This window comes from Delphinapterus leucas, chromosome 1 (assembly GCF_059928025.1).
Source record: "Delphinapterus leucas isolate spDelLeu-1000000601 "Yukka" chromosome 1, BTC_Dleu_Yukka2, whole genome shotgun sequence".
Lineage (NCBI taxonomy): Eukaryota > Metazoa > Chordata > Mammalia > Artiodactyla > Monodontidae > Delphinapterus > Delphinapterus leucas.
In genome coordinates, this window is record NC_143129.1 from 183,654,104 (window position 1) to 183,664,060 (window position 9,957).

General features: G+C 49.3%; 1 long non-coding RNA gene across 2 annotated transcripts in view; it reads left to right on the top strand.

Moving 5' to 3' along the window:
* Positions 1 to 401: 401 nt before the first annotated feature.
* The window catches only part of LOC149750837 (uncharacterized), a 39,641-nt gene continuing 30,085 nt past the window's right edge, over positions 402 to 9,957 (top strand). The window contains exons 1-2 of one of the 2 annotated variants that reach the window (XR_016389146.1): positions 402 to 1,299; positions 3,291 to 7,440. This is a non-coding gene — a long non-coding RNA (uncharacterized LOC149750837). Of the gene's footprint in view, positions 7,441 to 9,957 lie in introns of both variants that reach the window. The other variant, XR_016389140.1, reaches the window with a different exon arrangement.

The following is a 9,957-nucleotide window of genomic DNA, read 5'->3' on the forward strand; positions in this document are numbered from 1 at the left end:
TTCCCCTACAGAGGGAAGCAGGGCCAGCAGATGTGGGTGGGGTCTGGTAGCTGCTGACCCTCCTGGGTGATGTGAGGGGCTGAGGTGGCAGGAGGCAGGGGCTGGGGACAGAGAAGGCAGCCCCAGGGAGCCCAGACAGCACCTTCTGCCCAGAACAGCAGCCTCTGGTGCGGGTCTTCGTTTATGCCAGTGGCATGAAAATGCTGCCCGACTCGTCCCCTGGGGCCTGTTCCTGGCAAAAGCCCTGTCTCCTGGCAAGATGGGAAGTGATGTCACACTGCACACACGAGCCTGCTCTTCCGGGGCTGTTCGCAGCTGTGAGACAGTTCGGAGACCGGTGCCTCTCACTGTCCGGGACCCTGGACTTCTGCGGGGAGAGCCTGGGTGCTGGTGGCTGCTTCCTCCCATCGCTGGCTTGAGAGTCTCCACCTTGGAGGCTGCCCTTGGAGCCTGCATTGCGCTGGGAGGGGGAGGGAGATGGCAGAAGGGGAGGAGGAGGGGGAGATGGCAGGGGTCAGGGGTCGTGGGGCCTGCAGACCCTGCTCCCCACTGATGTCATCAGTTTGGGGGCCTGCACAGATCTGACACGAGGAGCCTCCCTGCTCAGCCTGGGACAGGCGCAGTGCTGAGGCTGCCAGTCTTCCTGCCAAGGACGTGGGGACGGGCAGCTCTCGGGGGACTGCCTGCGCCCTCCAGGCAGAGCCAACTGGCCAGCCGAGCCCCTGGGGCTCCTGCAAGGACTAAGGTATAAGGCAAAGGTAAGGGCCGTGAGAGCAAATGGCGGGCCTGGATTTCAGCAGGAAATGGGACACTGGTGGTGCCCCCACCTGGTTAAGGAGTAGCACCCCAAATCCCGAAGGCAGGGAGGGCCAGGAGGCAGGCTGGGGTGGTGGGAAAAGGCTCCAAGGTGCTGCTGGGACCCTAGGGCCCCAGGGCCAGGTCCTGACCCATGGCACTTCCCCACTGACCGTTTTTGCTTTTCACCCAGCGCAGAGGCAGCGGTTTCTCTGCTATGCCCGTTCTCTGCAGGCCTGATTAAGGTTCAGAGCCTGTCCTTCCTCTTACGAGCGCAAACTTTAGCCCCACAAACGAAAGATACTTTGAAGTCATCTGACACCAGCCCCGAGCTCAGAGGCAAGGACCGGGAGGCCTAGAGATGAACCGACTTGCCCAAGGAGACAGAAAGCTCAGGGCAGGCCTGCGAGTCCCTGGGCTGTGTCTCAGCCAGCATGTGAGACGAGGATGAAGTCGTCAGCGCTGGACCCCTCGAGTGCCCCGACTCCAGTGAAACAGGACAAGGTAAGGAGATGGGGGACCTGGAGGTGACACAGACCTGAGGTCCTAAAGACCATGGGCAAAACTTACTGGACATCAGGAAGTGCTGCTCCGGGAACTGAACCCTACCTTTGAGCAGGTTTGCAGCACCTCTGGCTTGCGACTCTCACTGGGCAAAGTGTCCAGGGGAGAAAACATGGGGCTTCTTTTATAGTTGTTCCTCTTTGCAATTCCGGGAAATCGGGGCCCCTGGAGTCTGGCGGTTGCCAGTCTGGTTATTAGTGCTGTAACTCAGGATCCCTCCAGCAGAGGGCGCCCGAGGACGCAGGAAGGAAACGAGCCTCTCACTGCGGGGCTGGGCGTTTGCGGAATTGGGGATGTGAGTTTTACTCGGTCCCATGCATTCAGGCAGAAGTTTTTCTGGATTTTGTTTTGACGCATAAAACAGAAAGTTCACCTAGAAATTTCCCTGCCATTCAGGATCTGTGTCATCTCCTAGGTCTGTCCACACTTCATTCTGGCCTCGTAGAAAGGTTGTGGAACACAACACAGAGGGGTGCGCTGTTGCTTTCCTTGTTCGCTGTTCTCAGAGTGGGCTTGATGGGTCGTTTGCGCCTCTGTTGTCCAAGGAAATTTCACAGAATTCCCAGGGAGAGCTGGCCATTCTTGAACTTAGGAACGCAGCTAGAAGTTGACCTGTCCCGTGCTGGGGCTCACATTCCTATTGCAGTGACCAGGTCAATACCTGTCACTTGATTTCTGGGGGCAACTTGCTTCAGGATCTATCTGCTGGGAGTGAGGCTCTGGCCTGGGCTTCATGTTCAAAAAGGTTTTTAGATTTTTTATATCATTTCTAGCAAACAGCTCAATTCTCTCATATTTGAGTCGTGTGTTTAAAGCATTCCATTTTATTTTATTTTTAAAAATTTTTATTGGAGTATAGTTGATTTACAATGTTGTGTTAGTTTCAGGTATACAGCATAGTGATTCAGCTATACATGTACATATATTCATTCTTTTTCAGATTCGTTTCCCACCTAGCTTATTATAGAATATTGAGTGGAGTTCCCTGTGCTATACAGTGTGTCCTTGTTGGTTATCTATTTTATATATAGTAGTGTGTATATGTCAATCCCAAGCTCCCAATTTATCCCTCCCACCCATGTTTCTCCTTAGGTAACCACAAGTTTGTTTTTGAAATCTGTGAGTCTGTGTTTTGTAAATAAGTTCATTTATATCATTTTTTTATTAGATTCCACATATGAGTGCTATCATATGATGTTTGCCTTTCTCTGTCTTACTTCTAAAAGCATTAAATTTTAAATGTTTAAAATGCATTTTTCTAATCCTGTTTTGACATTTCTTCAGTCTGTAACCTCCCAGGTCCCCTAAGACACGGCAATGGCCTGGATGTCTCACGTCCTCTGAAAGGCCCTGCCACGTGCAAGGCACTGCCCCTTTGTGGTCTGAAGGTCACCTTGCCCTGCAGCCCCAATATTGTAAATAGTCCATTCAAGGTCTCAGAGATACCAGGCTTCCGTCTGTGTAATAAACGTGCTTATTTGACAACAAGGGCTAGACCAGACATAAATGGTTTTTAAAGAAAAGTACAAATTAGGTTTTTCTTCAAAACAGAAGGAGTGAGATAGGGCTGGCTCATGATAAAAATGTGAAATGGGCCCAGCTTGTCTTTGATGTTCCCCTACTGCCTTCACCCCACTGGCCTCCCAGGCTACCCCGGAGGCTCAAAGGGACCCCGGGTCACCAAGGAGCCTCCACTTAGCGCCTCTGCTCAGCCTGGCTGCCTGAGCGCCACGTTTCTGTTGCGTCTGGCCCGTCTCTCTCTTCCACCCTAGAAATTTTCAGAGGTTCCTCCTGGCAAAATCCCCCTCTGGAGAGAAGGTTGGTGAGGGAGACTTGAACAGACCTGCCAGCACCTGCAGGCCGCCTCCTTGCGTACCTGGTGCTGGAATTGGGTTGTTTTTCACAACTGCTTTGCTTCTTGGCTTCTCTAGGTCCCCGGAGGTCGAAAGTGACTGCTCTCCCAAGGCGTTACTGCCAGGCAAACGGGAGAGACACAGCTCCAGCAAAGAAGCCCCGTGAGTGCCGCTTGCCTCTTCCAGATACTTGCAACACATGGTTTTCTGAGGGCGGTGCTAGGCATTCTTCCTGCTTATAGAAAGTCAGGGCTGGTGCTAACCTGCAGCAAACTGCAGCGAAAGGAGCGACGGCTGCAAATACATAACTTGGCAGTATCCATCCAAGGGATTGAGGATGGGTGTTGCTGCGGCCGCTCAGAGAAGCGGTTCCACTAAGGACAATGGTCCGGTGCATCACGCGTGAGAATCATTCCTGTGGTCCTCGTGTTCGAGATGTTTACATATTCTAGGGTCTGGGAGCCTTTCTGGCTTTCTCGTTGATCTCAGCTATCCTTTAGAGTAGACTTACTTTAGGTGAGCAGCCCCTTCCACCAATTACTGCATCTTTTTAGCATCTGTCCCATTTCACAGTGGCCCCCACCTGTCCTCGGCATTTCTACAGTATTCGCCACTCAATAACCTCAAAGCCCAAGTGTCGAATTCTGTTCAACTCAACCCCCAAGGATAACCCTCTCTTCTATAAAACAATCCACATTTCCTACCGGCATGGGTTGACTTTTCCTTTCTTTTTCTTTTTTCATTTCTAGTTATAGAATAACGTAGTTATCTATGTCAGAAATAAAGTGCTTTGGGGAATTCCCTGGCAGTCCAGTGGTTAGGACTCCGTGCCCCCACTGCAGGGGGCCCAGGTTCGATCCCTGGTTGGGGAACTAAGATCCCTCAAGCTGCGTGGTGCAGCCGAAGGGGAAAAAAAGTAAAAAATAAAAAAAGTAAAAAAAAAGAAAGTGTTTATGTTAATATTTTCTGAATTAGAAGAGAACTATCACTTTTTCCCTCCATGGCCCTTTGACTGTAAGAAATGACTATTGTAACCATGGTCCTAAGGGCCTCCCTGGTGCTATTTCCTCTGACGTCCTCCCGGGGGCCAGGATGGAAACTGGCTTAACGGTTTCAGCCTCCCGTCCTCACTGCCCATTGATAACGAAGACGGTGGTGACCAAGGATGGTGGATTTGGGCCCCCAGTGTCCCTGTCTTGTTCCTTTGGCTTCAGGGAGGGGAAGAGGACTTCTTGTTGTGTTCCAGGACCAGCAAGGAGGCTAGTGTGGAACAGAGTCAGCAAGAGAGACAGTAAAAAGAAGTGAGGTCAAGAGTCCGTTGGGGGCTGATTCAGTTGAACTTTTTTGGCTTTGACTCTGAGCGGGGTGAGGTGCCATTGGAGGGTTTGGAGCAGCAGAGTGACGCGATCGGATTTCATTCTAAACAGATCCGTCCTGGATGCTGGGTTGAGGACAGACTTGGGGAGCAAGGGCCAAGTGAAACCAGTTAGGAAGCTATGACAGTCGTCCAGGCAAGAAAGTGATGGTGGTTTAGAGTGGAAACAATGAAAGTCACGAGAAAAAGCAGAGAATGGCCTGGATTTCTGCTGTATTTTGAAGGTGGAGTCAACAGGCTCTGCTGAGGGACTGGATGCAGGAGAAGAGAGACAGAGGTCAGGGATGAGCTGCAGAGTTCTGGGAGGAAGGAGTTGCCATGTGTGGAGATGGGGGAGGCTTCAGAGGGGCAGTCTGGGGAGTCAGGGTGGAATCAGAACTGTAGTTTGGAATGTACCGTGTTTTCAGATTCTTATTACACACCCGCAAGGTTTTGGATTAGCATTTGGCTATTGGAGGCTGGAGGTCGTGGCTACGGATGTTAATTGGGGAGTTGTCAGTGTATAGATGTGATTGAGAAGCTTTGAGGCTGGACGGGATCACCCAGGGAGGGAGGGTAGGTGACCCAAGCCCTGGGGTCCTCGAACACAAAAAGGGTGGCAGTAGGGGAGGAACCAGCAGAGGAGACTGAGAAGGAAGGAGTGGTGGGTAAAGTAGGTGAGAACCAAGAGACGGTGGCATCCCAAAATCCAAATAGAAAGGAAAAAAGAGTTTCAACGATCAGGGAGGGACCAGCTCTGTTAAACGATGCTGATACGTCAAGCAAAATGGGGGCTTCGAATTGATCATTGGGTTTAGCAACGTGGAGGTCATCGGTGACCTTGATGAGGGATGAGCAGAACAAAAGCCAGCTTCAGTGCTGCCTTCCTAGACCCAGTGGGCAAGAAAGAGCACCTGCCAGACCCGGGCCCATGGCAGCAAAGTGGGTGGGCACTGACCCGGCAGCCTTCAGGTCCTGAAAGCCTCATTGGCTCGGACAAGGCCCCTCCCTTCTGCCATAGGTCTCAGCAGGTGCAGCCGCAAGGCCAAGGGGCCTTTCCTCTTGTCTCCAGTGACTGCAGAGAGACAGCCTCCGGGCCATCAGTCTACGGAGCCATCCAGATCTAGTTCTGGTCCGATTGGGAGCTGCCGGCACAAGTGACCCATCAGACCTTTCCAAATATTGTGCCCAAACTCGGTCATACTACTACCTGTCAAGCACCCTCGTGCTCATATCCAGATGGCTGCATTTTCGTCAGAGCACGTCGGTTGGCTTGATATTGAAAAGCCTTCTGCCTTGAACTAAGTTAGAGGACAATTTGGTGATCAAAGAAAAGTCTCCTTACCAGGGTGCCTCTGGGGATCCCAGCCCCCAAAAGTGGATGGTCATGGAGACCCCTATCAATACCTATTATGCTTCATGTAATGAACAGTGTCTTAGAGTAAAGCACAGTGGGTAGGGAACCCTGTCTTAGGTCTCTTTCTCATAAGACCCTAAAACACAAGCCAGCGTGTGATGTGGCCCAGGTTGGCAATTCTCTGATGCTCTGGCTTAACTCAGGATACACTTAGAGCTGCATTGTTCCATACGGTAGCCACTAGCCACATGTTATAATGCACTGAGGAACTGAATGTTACATTTTACTTAATTACAACAGTCGCATGTGGCTAGTGGCTACCGAATAGGACGGCAAAGATGTAGAACTTTTCCACCATCACAGACAGTTCTATCGGACAGCATCACGCCGTTTTTAACCTTTTAAATTTGATGCGAGGAGGAGATAGGGAGGATGCAGGCAAGGAGTCTTCTGAAATTGTAAGTAAAATTTTGTGTGATGGGAGTTGTTGGGTTTTTTCTTGGAAAAGGTTAATAGCTTTCATCAGATTCTCACAGGATTATGTGACCCAAAAAAAAGTGAAGAACCATCGAGACTGGCAGCCTTGGCGTGAGCTGCGGCTCCAGGGTTCTTTGGGGGGATGGATCCTTGTGCTTCTCACAGGTCTCTGGAGGGGATCTTGGGGCCCTTGTCAGTTTAGACATTGAAAGGAAACTGGCCCTATTTTCCTCTTTGAACTGGAGAAATGGGAGGTAGCAGGTATGTGTATTTATGAAAGCTGCAGGCAGCAAACAGACCTGGGCAAAGTCTCCCTTCTCTGGACTCAAGGTAGGGGAGTTTTCACTCATCGCAACAAAAATGGCTGGGGTGCCCTCGTGCCTGCCGCCTTTGTCAAATCGTGCCCTTGTGTTTGGAGGTTAACTGCCTTTGGGATTCAGCAGAGGTCCAAACCCCAGGTCTGTTGCTTAGAGGCTGTATGATCTTAGATAAGGCTGTGGGACTGAGGCTTCTCTGAGGCTCAGTTTATCACCTGCTAAATGGGCATAATAGTAGGGATTTCATAGACCTGCTGGGGGATCAAATGAGATCAAGTCTGTAAAACACATAACAGTGCGTAACGTACATAATAAGGACTTGATAAATGGTAGCTAAATAATGTATGTATGTGTATGTATCAAATATCTGTCGATCAATCAATTGCTCCAAAGATGGACATCTCCTAAGAGTAAGCTGACCTCTCTCTGTCCTCAATTAGGAAAAAGGTGAATTTGATGTATAAGCCACAGGGCAACTTTAGGAGCTGGAAAATAAAAGAAACTTAAAGCTATATTTAGTTAAAATGCCCAGTCAGCATAGCAATGAGTAAACGCTTAAAAATAATTCTCCCCTTTGTACAGCATTTTGACTTCTTACATTTATTTGCTCTTTTTAATCCAGTGGCGATTTCTTCACCAACCCAACAAGTCAAGTTGCGCTTCCTTATTCAGAGGTGGGGCTTTGAAGAGTGCTTGCTGACACAAGGGCTTCGCAAGTGCTAGGTAGGCTCCCTGGAACACCCCCGCATGATACACACAGGTACCCACCCTGGCCTGTCCACCATCACCCCACCAAATGACTCTCTGATGTGCTGACTGAAAAAAACATGCACAACCTAAAAGATGAGAGTTATAGTTTATTCGGCAGACATTCTGAGGACTTAAGCCCAGGACACAGCCTCTCAGCTCTGAGGGGCTGCTCCAAAGAGGCAAGGGGGAAGCCAAGAGATCTAGGAGTTTTTGCAACAAAGACCAGGTAGTCAGAACATCAAAAGACTACTGTTAAAGAAAACCAGACATCTTAAGTTCAGGAATTTAGCACTTTTCTATGTATGGGAAGATGCAAGAGTCTGGGCTCACTGAAATCATTCCTTTGATATGCACCTCAGCTATCTGGGGCCAGTGTCCTGTGTTTTCTCATCCTGAGGCTCTTCAGGGTGCACGGTTGCAGGGTGACTGCAGTAGTTGACTGCTAGAAGCGGTGGGGGGGGACCCTGCTTCCATCCCGAGTTCCCTCAGGGCTCACCATCAGGGCGACTGTAATATGGTGGCTTGATGGCTGCAACACCCTTTGTTTACTTGTATGGCAGGCAACATTTTTCATTCACAGATGCAGGGTTGCAATGAAGAAAGTCCTCCCCCAAACCCCCTTTCTTCTGCAGGATCCAGTCTAGGAGGACCCTGTGTCCCCGTAGTTCTGTATTCGAGGGCATAAGAGACAGACTGCCTTGGACCTGTGGCCACTTGTTCCTGAGATGGCCACAACCAGGGCCCCAGCAGAATGGCTGCAGCCATAGGATGACTGACCCCCTCGTGTTACCCACACTGGGATTAGATCTTCTGTGTCAGGGGAGTTAGTGTTTATCAAGAGCGCCGGGGCTTTCAGACGACCTGCTGGGTTCATGCCATGTATTTCCAGGCGGTAAGGAAGAATAGTGACTCCTTTTTTTTTTTTTTTCTACTGAGATATAACTTGCATACCATAAATTTCACCATTTAAAAGTATACAATTTGGTGCGTTTTAGTATACAGTCAGCCCTCTGTATCCGTGGGTTCTGTATCTGTGAATTCAACCAACGGTGGATTGAAAAAAATTAAAAGAAAAATTTCCAGGATGTTCCAAAAAAGTAAAACTTTAATTTGCTGGTGCCAGCAACTATTTATATATCATTTACATTAAATTTACAATTGTTTACATTGTGTTTATATTGTACTAGGTATTATAAGTAATCTAGAGATGATATAATGTATACGGGAAGATGTGCCTAGGTTATATCCAAATACTACCTCATTTTATATAAGGAAGTTGAGCATTCTCAAATTTTGGGATCTGAGGCGGGTCCTGGAACCAGTCCCCCTTGGATACGGAGGGATGACTAGATTCACAAAATCGTGCAACCATCAGTATGATCTAATCCCAGGACATCGTTATCCTATTTTTTAATTCACATTTTTGGACAAGATCAATCTCATTAGGCTGACTGGGGAACAGTACACCTTGGGCCTCGGTGGTTAGATTTAAGACATGAATGCCTCCCGGGTGCACTGTTTCGAAGCTGTGTCTGGGGCGGGGGGCATAAATTGAAGCTTGTCCTTGTTACTTCTGTAGCCCCCTTTCTCCGTAGCCCCTCTGCTTGTTAGTCAGGGGTGTGTGTACATCCGGGTGCTGGATGGATTCTAGGGGAAATACTAAGGGACTCAACATCCTGGGGTAGGAAGTGGTGAGACAGACTTTGGCATATGGAGAGGCCTTTGTAAGCCGGTCCTCACTTCCACAAAAATGATTCAAGACAATAAAAATGAGGCCTAGATATGCTTTGGCCTCTCTGGATGGAAAAGTGAATACAAATCTGGTTATTTCAGTCCCCTAGTTACCAGAGTCTGGTGTCTCCCAAGTGTACTTATTCATCTGTTACTGGCCCAGGTCAAGGCATTTTGGTGGCTTTGAAAAGAAAATGAGAAGAAAGAATCAGTGAGGGCGGAGGTCTCAGCCGGAAATGCTCCCAAGTGTCTATACACCTGGAGCAGGAAACTATTGCTTCCTCGGGCCTGTGGCTCCATAGAGGTTCCTTTGATGAGCTGATGAATGCATGGAAGTGCCTGCTACGTGCAGGAACTCCACTACTGCAGTCCTTACAGCTACTCTGAGGGGTGGGGGTGGGGGGCCATTCATTCATTCCACCAATATATATTGAATCCATACCATGGGCCTCACGCTGTCCATACACATGAGGACACCAAGGCTTGGAGAGGCTAAGCAATTCGCCAAATTGAGGCCGGATGACAGGTGCTTAAGAAGTGAGGCTTGGGGGTCAGAAAGGCATGGATTTGGGTCCTGGTTCCACCCCCGCACTCTCCTCCTTGCGATGGTGGCCAAGTTTTACCTTTCTGGTCCTCGATTTTCTCACCTGAAAATGGGGCAGTACTAGTACCTATCTCATAGGACTGTTTTGAGGATTGAAAGAGATTATCTGGGGTGGGTTTAGGGTGATGCCTGGCACACTGAACACTCAATGTGAC